This window comes from Pelodiscus sinensis, chromosome 1 (genome assembly GCF_049634645.1).
Source record: "Pelodiscus sinensis isolate JC-2024 chromosome 1, ASM4963464v1, whole genome shotgun sequence".
In the NCBI taxonomy this organism is placed as follows: domain Eukaryota; kingdom Metazoa; phylum Chordata; order Testudines; family Trionychidae; genus Pelodiscus; species Pelodiscus sinensis.
Genome location: NC_134711.1, coordinates 294,925,956 through 294,951,043, shown reverse-complemented (window position 1 = coordinate 294,951,043; position 25,088 = coordinate 294,925,956). Strand labels below are relative to the sequence as shown.

Below are 25,088 nucleotides of genomic sequence, written 5' to 3'. Positions count from 1 at the left end.
GATTAAGCAGATCCTGTTCACACCCACCTTACCCTGGACAGTCTGATATTTGCACCATCTGTCCGGTATTCAGGTATTTTCTGAATTTCCGGCTGGGTGCCTGACGGAAACCTGGTGAGGGCGGGGGAGCGACTGGGAGGTGGGGCCGCATGCCAAAGCCGGGTGGGGCGGGGACCCGAACTCCCAGCCACTCCCCCCACCCAGCTTTTGCATGAGACCAGAGGCTCCCAGCGCCAATCACGGCCCCGCCTCCCAGCTGGGAGCCTCTGGTTGCACGGAGAAGCCTGGCAGGGGGAGTGACTTCCAGCCCCTCCCCCGCCTGGCTTCTGCTCGCAACTAAAGGGAGTGCCTGCCGGGGGTGCAGCCTGAAGGACTCCGGCTGTGGCCAGTGGCTGCACCCCTCCCCCTGCCAGGTCTGCTTCCCACCCCCCTCTCCTCCCGGCCAGCCCTGCGGCCCCCGGATACCACCCCCTCCCCGCCAGCTCTGCTTCCCGCCCCTCCCGGCCAGTTCTCTCCCCCGCTCACCTACAATCAAGTGTGTCTGGTTTTTTGGCGGGGTCTACCTGGCAACCCTACTCACCCCTGTGCAGGGCTGCTGCTGCTGGCCCCGATGCGGGGAGGGACAGCAGGAGCTAGTAGCCGCACGAACAGGGGGAGGGCTGGTTTATGTTCCCAGCCTCCTCCCCCAAGCTCCTGGCTGCCACTACCAGTTCCCCCTGCATGGGGGGCAGGGCCAGCAGCCACGCACATGAGGGGAGGGGGCTTCCGCACCAGGAATGGATATGGGACAGCAACAAGAGCCAGCTGCCCAGCATGTGGGGGAGGGCAGCTCCCGACCCTCATAGGGCTAGAGCAGCCCTCTCCCTGCAGCCGGCTGCTCTAGGGTACTGGTTACTCAGTAACTGGGTGAACCAGTTACCCACTCACCCCTACTGTAGACCTCAGTGAATATATAGCTATAGTATATCAATAAGGAGCCTGGTGGCACCTTAAAGGCTAACGCAAGCTTTCATAGGCAATGACACAGCCGATGAAGTGGGTTTTTCCCCATGAAAGCTTATGTCCAAATAAATCTGTTAGTCTTTAAGGTGCCTCAGGACTCCTCGTTTTTGCGGTTGCGGACTAACACGACTATCCTTCTGATTTTAATATAAATATCTCAACAAATTTCACTTATCAAAAACTTTGCTCCTATATACTTAAACTGATATAACAAAGGAACTGTAGTAAAAATTATTTTCCTGTTTTAAAAGCAAATAGGATCAAACTCAAACCAGCCAATAAATGTTGTGCAGATAAGCAATGGCATTGGTACCTAAATCTAAAATAAGGGAGTTGTCTGGCTCAATTAAAAGGATGAAGTCTGAGTGATGACAGGGTCCAAATCATTGTTGTGGGGATTCATTGCTCATAGACAAATTTTATAATACCTCCTTTAGATTACACTGCAGAAAATGAGAAGATAATATGTTCCTAACATTAAAGACACTCTCTTTATAAGCATGTTCTTACATGTATCTTATTTATAAAATACTGAATCTTTGTCTTATCTGCACTGTTCTTCCTGAACAATCACAAACTTGAATATATTCCAAGAACTAGTATCTTATTTCCGACTTCTGTGAGTTTTAGGGAAAACTCATTAACTGAGAGGCTGATTATGTTGTTAATTTATGTTTTCCATTTATGTGAAGTAAATATTTAAGTATACCTGTATTGTTCATATTTACTCACACTAGTGAGTCCTTTAAAGCAAGAACAAAGGTAACAGTTCATCAACATTCAGAGTGAAAGTATAAACACCAGGAAGTCACCCACTATATATTAATTTCCTCCATTTGCAGCTGTCCAGGCATGCTTTAAAAAAATGTCCCCCTCTTCTCCCCTCTCCCCCCCCATATCTGAGACTATTGTTTTGGAACTACTACTTAATGGTAGAAACCAGAAGGCACTGATCTGACTCAGATCGGTATGCTAGTTACACAAATGTGCTAACAAAAGCTGGCAATTACTGATGTTTCATCGGCAGGCACTTCCAGTAGCGAGCTTGCTAGACAACAAAATGAAATATGAAAAGAAAAAAGTATTTCAAAACGTGCCATATGTTTCCCCCCCCCGCTGAAGTGAGAAGGGAAGACATCATCATCGTGGGAAGACATGTCAGCGCTTAGCCATCCATAAAAGTGTTTTTCCTTGTGCTCCTCCTTGCGATCACAATACTGGCGTCAGTTTGTCTCCTGTATCTGTTCTCCCCCTCCCTCCCTCTTGCAAATCTCTGGCACAGGGGGCTAGCAGCAGCAGCAGTCAGCAAAAGGGGCGAGGGGGTGGGGGGGGAGATACACAAGCATATTGTAGCCCAAGGAAACAATCCGCGTCGCAGCTGAGAAACACTTGAGCAGCAGACACTGAACTTGGGTTTGCACGCCTGGAAGGTAAGTACAATGCAGAGCAAAGCCAGGGACGAGCTGGACGCACCCACCCCGGGGTGAGGCCATGTCTGTCACTGCCTCTCCCGGACCGGGCTCGGGAAGCCGCGGCTGAGGTGCGCTCCTTTCCGCGGCACTCCCGGAGAGCGCGCCTCAGCTCAGTGCCTGGCCAGCGCAGCCCCCTCCGCGCACACCCCGGCCGCGGAGCCGGCCCTCCCGCGCCCCTCGCAAAGCTCCCCGGCCCCCCAGGTGCGGGCGCGCACGTGCCCCCCCCCCCGCGCCCGGCTGCCGCCCCGCCAGAAGTTTGCCGCGCGAGGCGGGAGGGCGCGGGCAGCCCGCGGCAGGCTCCGCCAGGCACCCGCGCCGCGCCCCCGGCTCCTACCTGCCGCCCGCGCGGGGCTCGCTGCGGAGCGCGGCTCGCCCAGCCACTCGCTGCCGCGGCGGGGACAGGGCTGCAGAGGGGCGGCTGCAGCAGCAGCAGCAGTCCCGGCCGGCGTCAGTCAGGCTGGAGCCGCCGCCGAGCCTGTATTAGTGCGCCGAGCTGGAGCGCGGCCAGGCAGCGCGTCTGCCGCGGTGCCGCCCCTGGGCGCTGCTCACGCCCACCCTAGCGGCCGTGCGGGGGGGGGGGAGGGCAGGGCTCGCCGGACCCCTGCGCCCCATCACAGCGCCCCTGCTCCGCTCCCGCCAGCGCCGCTGCTGGCTCCTCATCAGGGGGTGCTGGGTATGCAGTGACAGCAGCCCCGGGCGCCAGGCGCTGTGTAAACCGGCCCCTCTGCCCCAGGGAACCAGGCGCTGTGTCAACGGGCACTTCTGCCCCAGGGCGCCAGGCACTCTGCAAACCCTGGACAAACAGGCCCCCCAATCTCCCGCGCTAGTGTTTTTCACTTTGGTACAGAGGCTGAGACTTCACTTGGCTGCTTGGGGGGCTGCTGTTGGAGAATGCAGATGGCTAGTGATATAGAGCTGCCAGCATGCATGGTGGTGGGAAAAGCAGGGTAGTAGATAGTTAATAAGTCACCTCTTTGCATCCCTCCTGTCAGAAGCAGTGGCCTTTCCCTGGAGACACTTGTTCACACTCAAGGATGTCACACTGCCAGGTAATACTTAATGCTGGGTGTACATTTGTAATGAGTTTATTCATAATTCATTCAGCGTTAATAGGCAGCTGTGTGTTTGTCTCTCCATTGCAACAGAAGATAAGAGTGTTTATAAAATGTGTTACACCATTTCTTCCTTACCCTGCCCTATACAGTGTTATAGTGATCTATATTGTGCATTAATAGATAATGGGACAAATTACTGCCGGGTTGACAAAAGTGTGTTGGAAGGTGAGAGGCTCTGAAGGACCCTGCTGGCACCGCCATCTAGGAGTCAAAAGCACAAATGGGGGGAAGCTAGCATTGACAGCAATCTTGCTCCTCTTCACCCCAGGAACCCTGAAGGCATTATGCTTACTACAGGCATAAGGCTTTTCTTCTCCACTGTGGAGCACTCTTCATGAGGCTCATAGAGCCTTCCTTTTGCCCTTTTAAGACAAAACATTTTGTAAATAACATGAACCCACATATGTAAGGATGTTTCGGACTATTACATCAATTTAAGAGATTAAACTGTCCAGAGATCATAATTTGTAAAAAGTTAATATTGTCAGACATATTACCTATTTGCAAAATTAGATATTAGCTATTAAATATTTAATCATTTGCACACTGTGTAACAGCCTATAACAAAATGTATTATAAAACCCATGATACGTAGAGTTAAAGAGAAATGAAAGCCACTAGTGATCTCTACGGCTACAGTTACTGGCAACAGAAGTCCCCAGATATAACAGGTACTTGTGAATTTAGAACTCCTCCTAAATAGTAAGAGCTTAGACCACCCAATTTGGTATGAAATAAGGATGTTAAAATGAAGGTAACTGGGTAACCATGTAACCGCTGAAAATCTCAGTGGTTACGCGGTTACACTTATGCCATGCGGGCTGGCAGCCAGTGCCCCAGGAGCCAGCTTTTAAGCCAGCTCCCAGTGTGCACTGACTGCCCTGTGCTATGGGCTCTTGCCCAGCACTGTGGGCTCTGATACAAAGCCTGCAGTGCCAGGTGGCAGCCAGCTCCTCAGGACCCAGGCAGGAACCTGCATGTTATTCATGGTAACTGATAAGCCCAGGCTTATCCGTTAACCTTGTGAATGGTTATCCTGTTATATCCAACTCTCGAAGAATTTCACAAGGATTTCAACAACTTCCACCCCATCATCAACCTCAGCCTGCACCAGTCCACATGGGAAATCCACTTCCTGGAAACTACAATACAATTAAAAAATGGACAAATCTCTACCACCCTATACCGGAAACCCACTGACCGCTACACTTACCTTCATGCCTCCAGCTCCCATCCCAGACACATTTTTCAATCTATTGTATACAGCTAAGCCCTAAAATACAACTGGATTTTCTCTGATCCCACAGGCAGAGACAAACACCTAAAGGATCTTTATAGAGCTTTCCTAAAACTGAAATACCCACCTGGGAGAAGTGAAAAAACAAATTGACAGAGCCAAAAAAGTACCCAGACATGAACTACTTCAAGATACACCCAGAAGAGAAAATAACAGAATTCCACGTCATCACCCACAGTCCACAATTCAAACCTCTCCACAATCTACAACCTATCTTGGAAAACGATCCCTCAGGCTACATCTACACTGCGTGCTTCTTGTGCAAGAAGCCTTTTGTGCAAGAGTTTTTGCGCAAAAACTTCTTGCGCAAGAGAGTGTCCACACTGCATGGACGTTCTTGCGCAAGAATGCTCTGATGGCCATTCACAGAATGGCCATCAGAGCACCTGTGCTTTTTCCCATTTTTCTCTTTTTTTCCTCTGGAGCATCCACACTTGTCTTTTTGTGCAATAGCTGTAGTGCAAAAAGGAGTTATGCCTCGTAAAATAAGGTTTACCAACACTGGAAAAAGCCCTCCCTTCTGCCGTTTTACTGTTCATTTACTTGCGCAAAAGCGCATTTGAGGTGTGGACGCTCCATGGGTTTTTGCGCAAAAACCTTGCCGTGTAGACATTGCCTCACTGTCAGAGGCCTTGGGGGAAAGGCCTATTCTCGCTTATAGACACCCCCCCCCCCAACCTGAAACGTATTCTTTCCAATACCCTTGTTGCACAGCTACATCACAAACATCCAGGAACCCATCCCTGCAATCAGCCATGGTGCCAACTCTGCCCACATAGCTATACAAGCAAACTCATTACTAGAGCCAACCACATAAACCACCAAATCAGAGGGTCATTCAACTGCACATCCAGTAATTTAATCTATGCCATCAAATGCCAGCAATGCCCCACTGCAATATATATTGGACAAACTGGACAGTCCCTATGTGAAAGAATTAATGGACACAAATCAGATATTCATAAAGGGAACATACAAAATCCTGTGGGGGCACACTTTAATCTCCCTGGGCATGCATTAACAGATCTTCAAGTGGCTGCTTTGTTACAAACCAATTACAGAAGCCAAATCCACAGGGAAGGACTGGAGCTTCAGCTCATTCCCAAATTCAATTCTCACACCTCATACTGGATGGTTAGGTCATTATCTACCTATCAAACAATAAGGGCGACAATGGTTCTTTGTCTTTGAAGAATCTCATGATATCATCTAGATGTTTCATCAGTCTTTAAGTGTTTCCTGACTCTTTGTTGTTTGCTATTTAATGGTTCTTATCTGCCCCCTTGACTATCTAGTCTTTAGGTGCTTATAGACTCAGCTTTTCCTTGATATATTTTTTACCCACTGCCTTTGCTTGTTCTCCGCCCCTCCCAATTTTCCCTTCTTCCACTCTACCCCACTCCCCCGTCTCTGCTATTTATTTTGGTCCTAGACATCCAACACTCAGGTCATCTGTAGAAGTGGGCTGTGCCCACAAAAGCTCATGATGCCATCTATATGTTTTGTTAGTCTATAAAGTGCTACCAGACTATTTGTTGTTTTTTTCAGTTTATTTTAGTGACCTGTAGTACTGGTGCCTTGAAAGCAATTGGGTACAATAGATAATGATAATGTTCTCCAATTACTCAGTTTCCATTTTTATTCTTATGTTTTGCCATCATGGGCTGAAGTATATGTTACAAGAAATTACTTCCCCAGTGATTGTCTGGACTGGATGAAATATTTCCTTTTTCCATATCCTTCTTGAATTTAGACACCAGAACTGGACACAGTATACCAGTGATGGCCACACCAGTGCCAAATACAGAGGTAATATAACCTTCTTACTTCTACTTAAAATTCACCTTTTTTATATCCAAGGATTACATTAGCCTTATTCCCCACAGTCTTGCACTGGGAATTCACATTCATCTGATTTTCCTATCTATAAACATCTTTTTCAGAGTCACTGATTTCCAGGATTCAGCCCCCCAGCCTGTGAGTACGGTGTATGTTGTTTCTTCCTATAGGTATTACCTTATTATTTGTCTGTACTGAAACATATATTATTTGCTTGTGCACACCTTGCCAAGAGGTTCAAATCGCTCCATTTCAGTGACCTGTCCTCCTCCTTATTTATCACTCCTCCAAACTTTATCTCATCTGCAGATTTCATTGGTGATGATTTTGTTTTCTTCCAGGTCATTCATGAAAAATGTTAAGTAGCACAGGGTCAAGAACTGGTCCTGTGGGATCTCACTAGACATCCTCTGCTCTGTGTTGATTCCCCATTTACAATTAAGATTTGAGTCCTATCCATTAGTCATCTTTTAATCCATTCAGTGTGTGCCATGTCAATTTTGCATCATTCCAATTACTTAATCAAAATGTTGTGTGAAACCAAGTCTTACAGAACTCCAAGTATGTTAAATCAACACTTACTATTTTTATTGACAAACTTGTAAGCTTATTAATGTCAGTTTGACAAGATCTGTTTTTCATAAACTTGAATTAATTAGCATTATTCCATATTAGCCTGCCACAGTGTGTCTGGCCCCATAAACGGGAGTGAAAGTGATGGGGGTCCAGTGCACCTGGAGTAATTACTTGCTGCCCATTATTGCTTCCAGAAAGGCCTCTGGACCTTATAAAGGAGGAGTGTGGAGGCTGGGAAAGAGAGCTGTGAATTGTGGGGAAGATGCTTGCAGATACTGCCAGGAATAAGGGCCCTTAGTCAAATCTACACAAGAAAGGTCTGTGAAGAAGGCCAAACTCAAAGCAAAAGGTGCTGAGAGAGCAAGAAGGCAGACCCTTGAGGAGGGGAAATGGGAGTCTGTTCGCTTTAGGGAGTGTTGAAACAGAGGGGAAGACAGATCCTCAGGGCCCAGTTAAAACTGGGATGAAGACTTTACGTTTTAATTTTCTTCAGAAAGATTTGGAGGACTTAGAAAAATTGGACCCCAGAAGGAGAAATATTTTGAACATCTGGCCTGTGTGGAATTAAGAGGCAGGAGAGCAGAGTTAAATGAAAACTGAGGCGTGCTTCAGTAAAGCCATTGTAGCCAACAGCGTGCGCTACAGGCAATGCTCTTTGATGCAGCTGTTCCACTGTTTTACTTGGGAACACCAGACTGACAGGTGTGTAAGGATATGTCTACACTATGGGATAAAGTCAAATTAAGATACGCAACTTCAGCTATGTTAATTGCGTAGCTGAAGTACCTTAACTCGACTTTAGGCACTGTCAACACTGCAGGAAGTTGAAGGGAGAACACTCTGCCTTCAACTTTCCTTACTCCTCATGGAAGCAGGACTACTGGCATTGGCTAGGGATGTTAATATAATATATATGGAGATATACTTATCTCATAGAGCTGGAAGGGACCTTGAGAGGTCATTGAGTCCACTCCCCTGCCCTCATGGCAGGACCAAGTACCATCCCTGACAGATTTGCCCCAGATTCCTAAATGGTCCCCTCAAGGATTGAGCTCACAAGCCTGGGTTTAGCAGGTCAATGCTCAAACCACTGAGCTATCCCTCCCCCCGTTGCTTAACAGATAGTCAGTCGACTAATCGATCCCCCCCCTTGCTGCCTCTATCAGATAGAGGCAGCAAAGGGGGGGGAAGTGGGGGTACTTCAAAGTGGCAGCGCTGCATAGCTGAGCCTGGGATCAGCTGTGTGGTGCTGCTGCGCGTGGAGCCCGGGGTCAGCTGGAGCCTCCCCAGCTGATCCCAGGTTCTGCTGAAATGCTGTGCAGAGCCTGGGATCAGCTGGGCAGTCCCCAGCTGACCACGGCTCCGTGTGGCATTTCAGAGCAGACGCACAGCGTGGAGCCCACACTGGGGACTCCTGTACATTTCAAAGCTGGCACGCCGTGTGCAGCCCGGAGTCAGCAGCACACAGAGTTCCGCATTCCTCCGCTACCGATGGGACTCTACAAAGGAGGAATGTGGAAGTGCCTGTCGACTAGTTGAGTAGTCAATGGAAATTCCATCGACTACTCAACTAGTAAATTAGCTGTTACTTAACATCCTTAGCATCGACCGGAGTTCCCCTCTCAGTTTGAATTAGCTGTCTTCACTAGACCTACTTATTTGAACCCTGGAAGTTTGACAGTGCCAACTTTGATCTTCTCTGTAGTGTAGACATAACATAAGTCACTTGGATCATCCTGTGTATTCCTTTTAATTAAAGACAATATTAGTGTTCCTCCAGTTTTCTAGAACTTTTCCTGGGTAATGAGACTTATTGAAAATCATGGTCCAGATGGCTCCCTGGCCAGATCTTAAATTTCTTTGATGCAAGATATCTGCACCTGTTGATTTAAAAATGTCTAACTTTAGTAGATGCTGTTTAGCATCTTAATTACTGTAGGAATAGAAAGCATTTTATCATCATATGATATAAATACATCTTGCTTTTTCCCAAATATAGAACACATTTATTGACTAGTTCTTCCTTTTCTGATCTATCTATCTATCTATCTATCTATCTATCTATCTATCTATCTATCTATCTATCTATCTATCTATCTATCTATCTATCTACCATTGTTTACCATTGTTAGGATTCATTTGTTCTTGATGTACTTAAACTGCTACTTACTGTCCTTAACTCTGCTGCCTATAGATTTCTTCTCTGTCCTTTTGCTTCTCTTATACATTTTCCTAAAATTCTTGGCTTGTATTTTATATTCATTGCTATCAATTTTTTAAATAGTTGTTTTCACTTCCTGGCTTAGGGAGGGAGGAAGGAAGGAAGGAAGGAAGGAAAGGTCTAATAGTTTTTGTTCTTCATTTGTGGAAATGTGACTTTTTTGGGTCATATAGTAAAATGTTCTTCAACAATTCCTCGTTATTCACATTTTCTGTTTAAATTATTTCACAAAGCCCCTTTTCTCATAATTGTTTTCAGCTATATAAAACTGGCCCTTTAAAAGTACCAAGTATAACTGGATATAATTCTGTTTACACATAAGTAATCAAATCAACTATACCTAAGCATTCAGTAGGTTTTAATTTTGCGATCAATACCTGTTTAATCTGTTAAAATTCTCTATTGGGTATAGATTTTTTTCCACAAGGAAATCTAATTTTTAGAAATTCTAAGGATGGTTTAGTGCTGGCAGCATGAAGCATGCTCAGGTATTCTCTTCTCAGATAAATGCTTTACTTCATATTTCAGGGAGGAGAGGGCGGCTTTGGAGGAAGGAAGATGAGAGGGACATGATGAAAGAAGACTAGTGTGTTTTGGAAGTATTTAAATATATGGACAGGTCAACTTAATAACATCTGTTTCATGCTGACTTGTTTCCTCTTAAGACTCTGCAGAAGCATCTATTCTAAAACTACTCAGTGCATAGTAGATTAGTTTGTTTTTGTTGCCTTTATAGCTGTACTACTAGGCTACGTCTAGACTGGCATGATTTTCCGCAAATGCTTTTAACGGAAAAGTTTTCCGTTAAAAGCATTTGTGGAAAAGAGCGTCTAGATTGGCATGGACGCTTTTCCTCAAAAGCACTTTTTGCGAAAAAGCGTCCGTGCCAGTCTAGACGCACTTTGGCACAAAAAAGCCCCGATCACCATTTTCACGATCAGGGCTATTTTGCGCAAATCAAATCTGAGCTGTCTACACTGGCCCTTTTGCGCAAAAGCTTTGTGCAAAAGGGCTTTTGCCCGAACGGGAGCAGCATAGTATTTCCGCAAGAAGCACTGATTTCAGACAGTAGGAAGTCAGTGTTCTTGTGGAAATTCAAGTGGCCAGTGTAGGCAGCTGGCAAGTTTTTCCGCAAAAGCAGGTGCTTTTGCGGAAAAACTTGCCAGTCTAGACACAGCCCTACTGTATAAGAATAGCTCAGTATCCCTTTAAATAGTTTGAGAGGCCTCTAATGGTGCTTAGTATTTTGTATGTTTAGAAATCATCCTGAGTTGCTGTGTGTGTATGTGTGTGTATATAGATATAAGAACAGCCATACTGGGTCAGAGCAAAGGTCCACCTAGACTAGTATCCTGCCTTCCAACAGTGGCCAATACCAGGTATCACAGAAGGAACGAACAGAACAGGTGAACAACAAGTGATCCATCCATTTTCGCCCAGTCCCAGCTCTGACAAACAGAGGCTAGGGATATCATTCCTGCCCATCCTAGCTAATAGCCATTGATGGACCTATCCTGCATGAATTTTTCTAGCTCAGTTTTGAACCCTGCTAAAGACCTGGTCTTCACAACATCCTCTGGCAGGGAGTTCCAAAAGTTGACTTCCTTTTGTTTGATTTAAACTAGCTGCCTATTAATTTCTTTTGGTGGCCTCTAGTTCTTGAGTTATGGGAAGGAGAAAATAACTTTTCCTTATTTATTTTCTCCACACCATTCATGATTTTATAGGCCTCTATCATGTCCCCCTGTAGTTGCTTCTTTTCCACATAGCATTTATTGGGCATGTCTACCCTACGGAGTTATTTCAAAATTTTGAAATAACAAAGTGAGCATCCACACTATCAAGCCTGTTATTTCAAAATACTGGGCTTGTTATTTTGAAATAATAACTCCTGCTTGTGAAGAGGACTAAGCTTATTTTGAAATAGTTATTTTTGGAGATAACTTATTTTGAAATAACATGGTTATGTAGACATAGCCTTTGTGTATATGATTGGTTATTTAGAGCCTACCATGCCCATGTGTTTTCTTCACTGTTGTGTATTTTGCCTTTTACAACAATAGTATGAAACAAGTAAGCAGGAAATTCATGTTTTCCTTTTCATGGGCTGCTATCAGCTTCTGTCAGAAGAAATAGGATCATCACAAGGGATGTGAGTCTAGCAATTTAAGAAACATTCACCTTTTTTAACACCTTTGATAAATGGCAGACTAACTCTACATGCAAGAATGATCACAATTAATGATGAGGGCAGCCATCCAATTTTTTATTTTAAAAGATGCAGATTTTACAAGGACATATATTTTTCCTATGTAAAAGATATTATTAAATTCTTTAAACACAAAAGAAAAATCTTCGACAACACAATATTCATTACCATGGCCTGTCCAGAGCTGGGATCAAAGCAAGATTCAACAAGTGGAGCAAGATATGCCGTTAGTGTTGGAAAACTATTTTTAATTAAAAAACTTGATTGATGTGGGACAAATTTATCTCTGTATACACTATCTGGCAGAAGTAAAGAGAAAAAGACCCTGAGTGAAAATTTAGTGCTTGAAACCAGCTGTGTCAAGCAATGTGTCTTTTATGGTGTTTTTTTTAAGTTGGACCAATCTAGTACTTAGCTTAGGGATTTCCAAAAAGTGTGTCTCAGCACAACAGTGATAGCTGTTCTCCAAGGCTGTGTCTAGACTACATGCCTCTGTCGGCAGAGGCATGTAGATTAGGCAGATCAGCAAAGGCAAATGAAGCCGCGATTTAAATGATTGCGGCTTCATTTACATTTACATGGCTGCCGCGCTGAGCCGACAAACAGCTGATCAGCTGTTTGTCGGCTCGCCGCTAGTCTGGACGTTCCCCCTGTCGACATCAAAGCCCTTTGTCGGCAGCCCTGTTATTCCTCGTGGAATGAGGTTTACCGGGGCTGCCGATAAAGGGCTTTGATGTCGACAGGGGGAACGTCCAGACTAGCGGTGAGCCGACAAACAGCTGATCAGCTGTTTGTCGGCTCAGCGCGGCAGCCATGTAAATGTAAATGAAGCCGCGATCATTTAAATCACGGCTTCATTTACCTTTGCTGAACAAACAAATCTACATGCCTCTGCTGACAGAGGCATGTAGTTTAGACGTACCCTAAGGGCATACCTACACAATAGAGTTTTGTTGGAAAAACAGCCATTTTTCTTACAAAACTTCAATTACGTCCACACTGCAATGGCATTCTTTCAAAAGAAAATCGAAAGAACAGGGTTTTTTTTTCGGTGTTGGTAAACCTCTTTCTATGAGAAAGAAGCCTTTTTCTGAAAGAGCTCTTTTGGTAAAAGGCATGTGTGGACAGGGAAGAGGGCGATCTTTCGGAAGAAGAGGAAAGGGGAAAAAGGTGCAGCAAAGGGTGTCCTGGTGGCCATTCTGCCCATAGTAATCACAGCTTCAATGCAAGATAGCATTCATTCAGTGTGGACGCTATCTGTTGAAAAAGCAGATCAGTTTTTCTATGCACTTTTGCTGTGTAGACGTTCTCTTTCGGAAGAAGCTTTTTCAGAAGATCTCTTCCGGAAAAGCTTCTTCCAAAAGAAGTCCGGAGTCTAAACATAACCTTATAGACCAAAGCTGCATCTGTTCTACACATTTGTTCTACACATCTGATGCCACAAATGCCCTTTAAAATCTTTCAGAGAAAGATGTTTAAACAGTTAAGACTTAATCCAAAACTTTTGGGGTCAATAAGTCTTTCCATCTACATCAGTGGGCTTTGAATCAGGCTTCTATTGAATATGGGTTGCAGCTTTGGCATTTATGGATGCAACAAATTCACCCTTTTAGGAATAGCCAGGTACTATACTATCCTCTCTTTCATTTAATCACATATCTTATCCATTTTAGGTTCAAAGAATTGGGCATGATTTAGTTTAGAGAAGAAAAGCCTGAGAGAGGACATAATCTTGAAATATGTACAAGGTTCTTATAAAGAGGATAGTGATCAATTTCTCCATGTCCACAGAGAGTTGGACAAGTAGCAATTGGTTTGGTTTGCAGCAAGGGTTGCACAGGTTAGTTAGCAAAAATCTATCCAACTCTAAAGATAGTTAAATACTGAAACAAATTGTCTAGTATGTTCTTAAAAGCCTCCAAACACCTATAAGGAATGGTTGAGGTATGCTTAAGTCTTAGGGTAGAGAACTAGACTAGATGTTTTGAAGTTCACTCAAGCATTTCTGTGATTTTACGAAATCACTTCTTAGCTGATATTTGCTAGACAGACAGAATAGCCATGTGTGCTCCTGTAGAAAATCTCTGTATCATGGTTCTCAATTCCTGATAGCAACTGCCTAGGATTATACACATTAAATGAATTTCACTTAACAGGAATCAAAGGCAAAGTACCAGGGTGTAGAGCTATGGGGATTGATCTGTAGAGGAAAGAAATGGATACAGAAAGAAGAAATGGGAGCAGAAGACTATAGTAATCTCCAAAGACTTTTCCCAACTTTGCTTGCCCAGATAATTTTCACGATGAGGACAAGGGATCTAATTTAAGACATAGGCCACTTACATTTACCTCTAGGTAAAATCATTGGATTAACATGGAACAAATCCATGTGCTTACACTGATAGTATAAGGAGACACACATTTCTAGAATCCTGCTACTTTTGCATTATTAGATATGTATTTGTATAAAAATTCTTTTTATTTACCACTTAATATTTTGCTGTCTTCGAAATATTTTATTACAAAATATTTTAGGAATAGGACTGCATTTGCTAGGTAGAGGCCATTGCCAGTCTAGCATAAAATAGCATATAAATTTAGAGTAAAATGTCTTCTGGCTTCCAATATTTACCCTTCTTTTATCACAAGACTTAAAGGCACCATGGTCTACAAACTAACACATTTAGAGCCAGTAAAACCCCATGTAACTATGCACTAATGTAATAGCAAGAAATGTAATTAAAGACACTGCTGTAATAACATCTTATTGGAATGTACAATGAAGACAAACTTGGTTACTCCAGAGACAGAGGTTTTATTGCATAGGAAACAGATAGTTCAGAGGGGTTCTTAGTTGTAAAACCAATGTCTTTTTAATTGGATTTTTTGTTTGTTTGTTTTTGTTTATGTATTTAAATAGCCCACATTGTTTTTTTCGCAGCTGGGAAAAATCACTAAAAAAGGGAGAATGGCAGAATCAAAGAAACGGAAAAAGTTACGTTGGCTAGTGAAAACACCAAAGGAAAAAATTCTAAAAATTATTTTTCTTTCTAAATATGTAAATAATAAACACCTCATTGAGCAGGAGGCTACAGATCAACAATTTCTGTATGAAAAGAATCAAAGGCAAAATAAATTGTGTTGATGACAAGTATGTAAACTGTGACTAGAAATACAACAAGTATGCACAAGATTTCAGGTTTTCCTCACCAAGAGCAAGACATTATTATGACTGAGAGGTGCATATTTTGTTTACAAATCAGACAAAATGGCAATTAGGGGAGTCAGAGATTCTCAGATTCTGGGAACTGGTTGGAATGGTCTCATTGTATGAACTCTTAGAGCCATGTGGAGAAAGGAACCTTGGAGATCCAGGAAGCCTAGTGATTAGATCACCCAGCTTTCTGCCCCTTGTCTCTCACTCAGTGTGGTGGAGTAATTATTTTGCCCTTAAGCCAGTGATCTTCAGCTTTTCACTCACCTCTGGAGTTAGACCTTTAATGGGGTACAGTATGAGGACCTAGGGTCTCCCTCTCCACCAAATCCCAGTTCAAGGCGTTGTGGGAATTAACACCAACAGGGTCCTCCCTGCAGTGAATTTAAGGGTATGTCTAGCCTACAGTTAACCCACAGCTGGCTTGTGCCAGCTGACTTAGGCATGCAGGGCTCAAGCTAAGGGACTGTGTAACTGTAGTGTAGACATTCAGGCTCAGGCATGACCCCAGGTTCTAGAATCCTGAGAGATGGAAGGGCCCTAGAATTCTAGCTGCAGTTCAAGCCCAAACACCTGGAGTATGTCTACACAGCACCGCTATTTCAGAATTACTGATGTTATTTCGAAATAACCAAGTGCACAGCTACACTACAAGCAGTTATTTCAACATAATGTCTAAATAATGTCCAGCTGCAGGGCTTCTTACTTTGACTCCTGTAACCCTCATTTTACGAGGATTAAGGGAAGTTGGAGGAAGAATGCTCTATTTAGAAATAAATGCTGTGTAGATGCGCCCAAATTCAAAATAAACTATTTTGACTTAAGCTACACAATTAGCGTAGCTCAAGCTGCGTAGCTTATTTTGAGTGAAGCCCTGCTGTGTAGACGTACCCCTATACTGCAATTAACCAAGCCCTTAGCCTGAGCCCCACAAACCCAAGTCAGCTGGAACAGGTCTCTCACAGGTGTCTAACTATAGTGTAGACATATTCCTAAATTACATCATTGAGCTATACTGTCTACCCATTCAGCCCTTCAGTTTGGGGTATGGTCCCTGTAGTCCAAATAGTCAGTCACCGTACAACTATAACTGTCCACGGTACATTGTAAGACTTTTTGTAGGACTTCTTGATTCACAAAGGGGGGCAGTGGCTTTTAAAGGAAAAAGTCACCTTCCGAATGCACCACAAATTTCTTCCCAGGGGGTAGTGGTTGGAGAAGGCCTAGGGCCTTACCTGCTCTGTGGCCTCTTCTTGGGCTCACTCTTCTGCCATGGTAAAAAGTCTCAGAGGAGTAGCCATGTTTCTTCTACCATGACCACTCCAATTTCTTCTGCACGTCTGGTAGCTGTAATTGCAACTAAAAATACTGTTTCCATGGAGAGATACTGGAGGGAGCATGTTGCTAGCAGTTCATGTGGTTGGTGCATCACTCATGTGAGGAGTAAGTGAAAGTCTCAAGGTGGAGTGGTCAGTTTAATGTCCGAGTACAGGGACTGGAGGCCCTTGAGGAACTGTTTTGTGATGGGATGGGCAAAAATAGTGGTGTCTGCGGTCTTGCAGTGAAAAACTATAATTGCAGCTGAGGGATAGCCCTGATAGCTTAAGCTCTAAAAGATAGTCAAGTATTAGTGGAAGAGGCATGGAATCAGAAGAGGTTTGTTTGGCAGAGCACCAGTGAGTGAATCTCCGTAAGTGCACGAGATAGGTAGTATGCATGGATTGTGTTCTGCTATGTAACAGCACCCTTTGTACCTGTTCAGAGCAGTCTAGTTCCTCATTAAAGAACCATCGAGGAGCCATGCGTTGAGGTGTAGCATGGTTATATTGGGATGGCATAGTCAATCCCTGTGTTGTGATAGTAGGCCCAGGAGGGGAAGTGTAATCAGTGGGCAAACATTCTTGTTAGAAATGGGTATTATATCTGTCTGAAGCATGTAGGGGCTATTAGTATGGCCCTGTCTGTCCATATTTTGATCAATACTCTGTGTATAGTTGCATCCTGCAGGTCAAGGGCTGAAAACCAGTTTCCCTTAGTAGGCCACGGCCCTGGAAATCGACAGTCATCTGTGTGGATTGAACGGGTTCCTCGAAAGTCCACGCTTGGAGCAGGCAATCATCCAGGTAAGCAAAACAAATGATCATTCTTTCTTACCTTAGGTGAGCTGTTACCACCACAAGAATCTTGGGGAAGGCATGGTTGGCGCGTGAGGCAGACACCATGTGTGTGCAGCCTGTGCAGATACTGCTGTAAAAATCTTTGAGTGAAGGTGCAGGGATGCACCGACACCCAACGTGGAGCATCCACAGTGACATCTCTTGAAGAAGAATACAGAGCATCGGCTGACAGGTGGGAGCAGCCCCAGCTGCAAGTAGGGATGAAGCAGGACTCCTCACAGTGCCTTGCCTGGGGGGGCCATGTCAGGAGGCACAATATATGGAGGGGAGGGTGACCAGGTAAGGCACATGGGGCTTCTGTGGGGAGTCACAGACTGGGGTTCAGAAGGCATAGCAGGGGGACAGACTGGGGGACTGGGTGGGAGCTGAATGGGAATGGGAGTTCTGGGACACATAGGCATGGGAGGAAGAGGGGTGGCTGAATGGGGATGCAAGATACATGGGGACAGAGGATGTTCCTGATTGAATTACTTTGGGGAGGGGTCAGTCAGGGTCTACATGGGGGAGACTTCATAACAATCTATCCCTCCCCACAAAAACATGTTCCATACTTCTCTGAAACCCACACAACAACCCTTCAAATTCACACCTAGGCTCCTTCCCAGCAATTACTTCCCGCTCCCTCAATCCTTCCATTACTGGACACCCTCAAGGCCCTTTGCACTGCTTCTGAGAGGTGTGGGAAATACATTTCTACATTGAAGTTTAAATGAATGATTATTTAGTGTTCTGTATTAATATGCCTAATAAGGAATCCATTTGTCAAAAACATTTTCTGAATCTTTTTCATTGTATGTACTGTTACAGATATAATTGCTGATAGGTATTTTGAAATAAAACACCAAAGTAATTGTAACTGGCATGAACATATTGCCTTATTTTGACAAATAAAATGTACAAAATTTTGCAAAATTTTAAATTTTTTCTTGCAGAATTCCCCCAGGAGTACTAAAGTGCAGTATTGAATAGTGTACTCTGAGCACTTAAACATTCACTCAGTAGTAGTTCTACATTTGCTGTCTCCAAGTGACTCAGCAGGAAAAAAAAGGTGCAGGCTGCCCTAGGATTCAAACAATTGAAATATTCTTCCCAAACAACTTACATCTTCCCACACACATCAAAAGCTATTTTTCCCCCCTGCACCTCAGTTTTTAAAATTAGGGAAGCCAGAGTTTGTTTTATGGAAGGGGGATTGCCTTACAATAGGGATGCTCGTGAATCTCTATCTACAAATTGCTTACAGCAATATAATATATGAAGTTGAAGGGTGAGGGGCATGATCTTTATTTAATATATATATTGAGATAGTGGCAAAAGGCCACAGACAGGTTGCACCTCATTGTGCTAGGTGCAGTACAAACCTAAAATAAATGACAGTCCCTGGCTCAAAGACTGAGGGCTGTGTCTACATTGCATGCCTCTTGTGCAAGAACAGCCATTCTTGAGCAAAAACTTGCTGGCTGTCTACACTGCACGTGTGTTCTTGCACAAGTAAATTTACAGTATAGCGTCGGAAAACAGGGCTTCTTCTGGAAGAATTATTCTTCTCCATACGAGGAATAAGCCCTCTTGCGCAAGAGCTCTTCCACAAGAAGGCAGTGTAGACAGGCAACAAAGATTTCTTGTGCAAGAGGGCATCCACACTGCCGTGGATGCTGTTGTGCAAAAGCACATCTCTTGTGCAAAAGCACATGGCGGTGTGGACGTGCTCTTGTGCAAGAACTTTTGCACAAGAAGTCTTGCGTGAAACTATTTTTGCGCAAGAAGCATGCAGTGTAGACGTAGCCTTACAATTTTAAAAGCAAGATGTTAGAGATGTTGAGGCAAACAAATGGGCTGGAGTGGTGCAGGAAAGGATGGGGACAAATATAACAGGATATGCACAAGTCGTAGCTAGCCACTATGTAGGGGTGAGCACATAAGTATTTGATAATAAATAAGGCTACAATGTAGTCAGGGGTATTTTTAGTAAAAGTCCTGGTCAGGTTGGGCAATAAACAAAAAATGTATGGCCTGTGACCTGTCCATGCTATGTATCTCTTACTAAAACTTACCTGGGCAGCGAGGGGGGCCACTGCTCTGGGGGGCTGGGGAGGGACCTGCTGGGGGCCACTGAGGCCAGCGGCAGCTCTAGCTGCCCTAGAGCTGCTCACATGCCACTGCTCTTGTCACCTCTAGGACTACTGCTCAGGTAAGTCTTGAGCAGTCGTCCCAGGCAGCTTGAGTTGTGGCTGGTGCAGCTCAAGTTGTGAGGCTGTTTGCAGAGCTGCTCCAACAGCGGCTGGTGTCACTGTCTCCGGGATCACCTGAGCAGCTACACCAGCTGCTGCAGACATCACGGAGGTCCCGGAAAGTCATGGAATTTATGACTTCCATGATCTCTGACAAACTTGAGCCCTAATAATAATCACACAAATTCATTCTGGACAGTGCAATTTGGCAAGGGATCACAGCTCTCCTAGACAAGTTGCACTGTCCAAAATGAATTTGTGTGATTATTATCATCTCTCTACAAGTTACATAAAGGCATTTTCTACCCCAAAAATATGCTGACTAGAAAACATAGAAAAGACCCAGAAAAAAGTGTCATGCATGTGCACAGGCACAGGAAGTAGTGGTGTGGAGAGTGCTGTAGCAACCTCAGGCTTTGCACCCTGCCTGGCCCTGTGCCAGGGTCCCGGCCTCCAGCCCTGCACCCAGGGACTCCACTATCAGCCCCAGGATCCCAGCCGCTGGCCCGATGCCCAGTGACTCTGCTGCTGGTCTGTTCAGTGCCCCTCTCTCTCTCTCTCTCTCTCTCTCTCTCTCTGTTTGTGTGTGAGAGAGAGATGGACATGGACTGGTATTTGGGTAGCATATGAAAGAAATTACTGTTTAGAAGTGATTTAATACCGTGACACCAGATGTGACACTCTATTTTCCCTTCATTTACGCATCTTTGCTTCCATGATGTTTATTTATTTATTGTGATGAGGGTGCTTGTCCATAAAGAACTGGAATGAAAAAAACACCTTTCCCATAGGTCACTAGGGCAGCCCCTAGACCTCTTTCATCACTATCAACCTAGGTGGGATTCGCGCTGATCAAGAGATAAAAGGCTCTTGTTTCAGAAAAGGAGACAAACCATGAGGCAGTCATGATTGCAAGATCCTCTTGGCTGTGTCTAGACCGGCCAGTTTTTCCGGAAAATCAGTGCTGATGTCAGGGTGTCCCTCCTCCCCCCACTCCTGAACCCCATCTCCACATTGAGAGAAGGAGATGAAGGGAGCTTGGCAATGCAAATCTCTGTCACTCTCACACACTGAGTGTGTCTCTCATTCTCACAAACACTGTCCTTCCCTCTCATCTCCCAACCCAACACACACATGGGAGGTTGTTGTTAATACTTTTATTGCTTGGAAAGTGGGTTAGTTTTGGTCTTTGACTGGTCTGTGCAGTTCATCATTTTCATTTCTCTTACGCTTACATGTAATTCTTTGAGTAGTGATTTCTAACACACCTAAACTGTCACGGGTGGAGTCATTATCCCTGTTGTAATTGCTGTTCCTGCAAGTGGCTGGCATGTCGCTGCAGACCCTGAGAGAGGCAGAGCAGGGGGTCCCCACATGCTCTCCTGCCTGCAAACACCACTCCTGCATCTCCCATTGATCAATAACGGAACCGTGGCCAGTAGAAGCTGTGGGCTGAGTGCCTGTAGATGAGGCGTAGCACATGGCACCATGGAGCCAGTGCTGTACATGTCAGCTGCTTTCAGGAGTGGTGCAGGGCCAGGGCAGGAGTAAGCCTGCCTTAACTCCACTGCTCCACCACCCGGAAGCCATCTCAGTTAAACAGTGCCCAGCCAGAGCCTGCTTCCTGAATCCCTGTCCCCAGGGGCAGATGACCATTTTGCGGGGCCCAGGGCAGCACAATTTCGCGGGGCCCCCCTTTTCCATGGCGCATGCGCGGGGCTTCTTGAAGCGCGGGGCCCGGGGCGGCCGCCCCGCTCACCCTGCCCTATATCCGCCCCTGCCTGTCCCAGCTCTGAACCTCCTCTTGCCCCAGACATTGAGTCCCCCTTCCTGCCCCTTCTTTGAGGCCTGCCCCAGCTCCACCCCTTCTCTGAGGCCTCACTTTGTTCACTCCATCTCCCTTCCTCCTTCATCCTCCCTCACTTTCACCAGGCTGGGTAGGGACTTGGGGTGCAGCCTCTGGTCTTGGGCCAATGGGGTAGGAGGGGTTCCTGGCTTAGCCCAGGGTGGGGGATTGGGATCTAGGAGGGGCTTCAGGGTGCAAGCTCTGGGAATGAGTTTGATGATTGATTTAGTGTCCATACAACCTCCTACCCTGGAACACCAATGGGTGCTTCCACTACTCTGAGTAGCAGAAGGGAGTGTATCTCCTTTCCTAGCAATGTCTTGTGGGGAGAGGTCCCCAGAGAGAGACAGGAAAGAGAGGGTGTGGGGGACTGGAAGTGAAAATAATATCTCTTGTCCACAGTCTCCAGGACCCATTCATTGGAAGTTATCCAGTTTCCAGTCTCTCAAATGCAGATGGTTCCCAAACTGGAACAGGTGGCTGAAGGTGGGCGATAATGTGGTTCTGCACAACTTTTGACCGTGGCATCAAACCTGCTGATACTAGATTGATGAAGAAAGTGTGGTAGAGGAGGAAGGGGCAGAGACACTCTTCTGGAACATTTGTCTCTTTCCAAAAAGCTCTGAAGACTTCTGTTGGCCTTAGTAGTAGAAGGAAGTCTGCCTCTGTGTAAGGTAGCTCTGAGATCTATACTGCTTTCTTGTTAGGACTAGTGTGTCTAATCCCTGGAACAGCAGTAACAAATCACTGGGACCAGATGGCATTCACCCAGGAGTTCTGAAAGAACTCCGATGTAAAACTGCAGAACTATTAACTGTGAAATTGCAGATAGAAAATTTAGGAAGCTAATGCTCTCTTGAAGTGAGACTGAAAGGTTGATTAATGGCTCATGTGTTAGACCTTCTTTGAGACTCACATCAGTGGGTTTTTGGGTGGGCAGTATGTAACATAAGCAAGGGAAGGCATTGCCTTTCCCAAACTTCCTAGCCTTTGCCCTCCTCTCTGGCTGTCCGGGAAGGATCAGGCTGTGACGTGGCTGCCCAGGTCTCCAGTTGCAAGTTGCTCAGGCTGGCTGGGAAGGATGGGGCCAATGGAATGGGAGAGACTAGGAAGCCTAGGGATGTTCAGGGGCTGAAGGCAGCAACCTTGGTTCTATTGTGATGGGGTGGGGAGCCTTAGATGGGGAGGGACTGGGGCTTGCTTTCCCCATTTGGGCCTTTACCCACTACCCATGGTGTGCAGAGATATCTGCTCTCTTCTCCTCAGCTGTTACTTTGTTTGGTTTGTGGGTGTTAGGGCAGGCAAAGCTGATAAACTCAGCATAGTTTCCCTGATAATTATTCTTTTGTAGTATCTTTCATTCCAGGGTCACCAAACACCACATCAGTGAGGTAACCAAATATTTTCAAGATGAGGAAACTAGGGAAAAGCACTCTACATGGGAATTTTCAAAAATGCCCCACCATTGTTCACATCAGTTCAGCCTTACCAGTGCTAGCGAGGTTAATCATAAAGAACTGCCAGTTATCCCTCTTGTTTTAAGGAATTTCTCATCTTATCTTGCTCAGGTACAATTTAGGAAAATAATCTTTGTTGTTTCTTTAAATACCATTTAATTCATTGTGATGTTTTGTTTCAGATGGAAGTGTATGTCAAAACTACTTGGCTGAGCACTATTAATTGGATCAAATTACATTCAAACGTATTGCTAGAAATAGTAATTGTTGGGCTGCTTCAGACTCAATAATAAAAATAAAGTACAGTTGTCTCTATTTTTCACTGCAGTAGCTCTCAACCTTTCCAAACTTTCAGGAATCTGATTTGTCTTGCATAGTCCAACTTTTGCCTCATTTAAACATAAATTTGCTTAAAAAAATCAGACATAAAAAATACAAATGTCACAGTACATTATTACTGAAAAATTGCTTTCTCTGTATGAAATTTTAGTTTGTACTGATTTTGCCACTGCTTTTATGTATCCTATTGTAAAACCAAGCAAATATCTAAATGAGTAGTTGTGCCTCCTGGAAGATCTCTGTATACTGTGTACTAGGGATTTGTGCATTGTCCCAGGGAACCACCAGCCACCTCGCGTATAATTGTCAAAATGTTCAGTGATTACACGGTTACTTAATTAAATGCATTTTAACATCCCTACCATGTACTTCTGTTTGAGAACTACTGTGTCACTGGACCTAAACAGAATAGAAACACAAATAAGATGCTTTGCATGTTTTTTTTTCTTGTTTCATTTGCCCCTTTTTTTGGATTTTGATTGTTTTTTACATTTGCAAGACACTAATTCTGCTGTGAAAAGTGCTATTAATAAACATAGAGATACCACTTTTCACAACAGACTTACTCTGCCTCAGCAATCCCAGGACAAAGTCAGCCCAGCATGGGGAGGTGGGGATAGCGGCAGGGGGGTCAAGAATGAAGGGACACTGGGGGAGGCAGCAGAGGCCAGAGCTAAAATGACACTTGGGGAGGCAGCAGCGACCAGGAGTGATCGGGGAATGTGATGAGCTTATGGACACAGCCTGCCACTGCACAGCCGTGGCTGGAACTTGCCTCCTCAGGTTACCCTAACCCAGGGCTACTCAACATGCAGCCCATGGCCTTTTTGTTTACAGCCCGCAGTGCGGTTTGGATTTACCTGGGGCTCAACACGCAGTCCCACAGGTGGGAACCAAAACAAAAAAATAGTCAATATAATGGTCTTCAGTTAATAGGCATTTTAGTAGTTAAATTCCTGGACTGTCATTGTTCATTAAAAGTGCTGTCATAGGGTGGAAATCGGGCAAATACTGTGTATTATTAATATCAGCAGAACTGACTTAAATGGGGTCTGCATGTTGTGTAGACTTGGCTTAATCTGTGTATTCATGCCAGTCAGTGCGAAAGAAGCTATTTGCATATATTTGCATGTATGTGCAACCACACTTAAGTTGCGGCCCTCGGCATGTGCTGTATCATCGTGGCCCCCGGGGCTTCCAAAGCTGAGTAGCCCTGGCCTAACCCCACTGCTACAGAAGGCTGCCTGGCTCTTTCAGCTTTTGTGTATCCAGAAGAGGGCAGGGCACAACCACTACTGGCAGCCCCAGGGAAGGGGCTGCTGCTTTGCCTCTCTGCCCTCCCACCCAAATCACTGCCCAGGAGGCTGTGGCTGGAAGAAAAGCCCCTGGTGGTTGCATTTGCGAAACACTGGACTAGAAAACTGATGAAAAGTGATATAACCCTATCTGCTATGGGAAGCCCTTGGCAATAATGGCCTATCAAGACTCCTCTGCACCTGACTTTATGGTAAGTGAGAAAAGGTGGGTGAGTTAACATCTCTTATTGGTCCAACTTTTGTTAATGAGATAAAGAAGTTTCTTAGTGTAATCAGAGCTCTTCAAGTCTCCTGCATAGTGACTGCAAGTGGTGCAATCCAATATCGTTGTACATGGATAATGTGGCAGAAACAAAAGTGAAACTCCCCAAATTATGAAACACCACAGGAAACTATGGCTGTTAATCTGTTCCGCATATTGTTTCCTCAGTCAAATTTTGTTTCATGAGTTGGGTACATGGGCACTGGAAGCTGAGAACGCCACTGGGAAACACAATGCCCAAGATTTTCAAAGTGGCGCTTAAATTCACATCAGTCCTAAATAAGTGACCTGATTTTCAAACATGCTGAGCATGCCGCTGCTCTCATGGTTTTCAGTATCTACTGCAAGGTGCTCAGCATGTTTGAAAAAGAGGGTCACTGGTTAAGGTGCCTAAATATGGATTTAGGAGTCTTATTTTAGACACCTGTCTTTGAAAATCTGCATCAATACACATTCAGAATATCCCATGTGTATGGCAGTATCCCGGGTTTAAAAGATGGCCTGTTATTCTGATC

The 25,088-nt window shown here is 44.9% G+C and overlaps 1 protein-coding gene and 1 long non-coding RNA gene across 9 annotated transcripts in view; one reads left to right on the top strand and one right to left on the bottom strand.

Moving 5' to 3' along the window:
* The window catches only part of SMAD9 (SMAD family member 9), a 56,671-nt gene extending 53,675 nt beyond the window's left edge, over window positions 1-2,996 (bottom strand). Inside the window, exon 1 of one of the 2 annotated variants that reach the window (XM_075919157.1) lies at window positions 2,809-2,996. The gene's annotated coding sequence lies outside the window, so the exon portion shown is untranslated. The remainder of the gene's footprint in view (window positions 1-2,808) is intronic. The other variant, XM_075919158.1, reaches the window with a different exon arrangement.
* On the top strand, window positions 2,206-23,409 carry LOC102449048 (uncharacterized). 7 transcript variants are annotated; one of them, XR_012900707.1, is made up of 7 exons: window positions 2,206-2,432; window positions 3,467-3,523; window positions 6,640-6,695; window positions 6,830-6,863; window positions 16,940-17,068; window positions 17,716-17,798; window positions 21,602-23,405. It is a non-coding gene; the product is annotated as an uncharacterized LOC102449048 (long non-coding RNA). The 7 variants fall into 7 exon arrangements; XR_012900705.1 differs by lacking the exons at window positions 16,940-17,068; window positions 17,716-17,798 and adding an exon at window positions 17,105-17,401 and having other exon boundaries at window positions 2,215-2,432; window positions 21,602-21,685; window positions 22,839-23,409; XR_012900706.1 differs by lacking the exons at window positions 16,940-17,068; window positions 17,716-17,798 and adding an exon at window positions 17,105-17,294 and having other exon boundaries at window positions 2,278-2,432; window positions 21,602-21,685; window positions 22,839-23,406.
* Window positions 23,410-25,088: the final 1,679 nt, after the last annotated feature.